Source organism: Penaeus monodon, chromosome 27 (genome assembly GCF_015228065.2).
Source record: "Penaeus monodon isolate SGIC_2016 chromosome 27, NSTDA_Pmon_1, whole genome shotgun sequence".
Taxonomy (NCBI): domain Eukaryota; kingdom Metazoa; phylum Arthropoda; class Malacostraca; order Decapoda; family Penaeidae; genus Penaeus; species Penaeus monodon.
In genome coordinates this window covers 28,266,970-28,267,438 of record NC_051412.1, presented here as the reverse complement: position 1 = coordinate 28,267,438, position 469 = coordinate 28,266,970, and positions in this window count along the sequence as shown.

Genomic DNA, 469 nt, shown 5'->3' with positions numbered 1-469 from the left:
GCGAAAAAAGAGTGAAAATACTAGCTTATAAAGCAACCTATATCTTAATCGATCATACATTAAATGCCATTTCCCCATTTTCGCACGAGGGGAAACCATCCTTATCAGCAGAGAGACTAAGAATGTGATTTGGGGCTTCACGTTGCAAATAGACCCTCAAATATCTATCATAAAGCGAGGTTACAGGCTGTAGCCAGTGGACCGACACTGGGCAACTATAATTATCCTGTACCGCCAATGTACCCTATCTACCGTATTAACCTCCAGACGACCATAATCTACGACAAACTTACGGTACATCATTATAAACCATCAGCATTCCTAGTCTTCCGCCCAGCCTGGCTACCAGGGTGGAGGAGCCTCTCAGGAGTGATGGAACGGCTCCGCGAGGCTGATGGAGCAGGACCCTCCCCCTCGGCTGGTGCTGCGGGCTGGCCGTCCTCTGGGATCGTCTCTCGCCTTTCGTGTC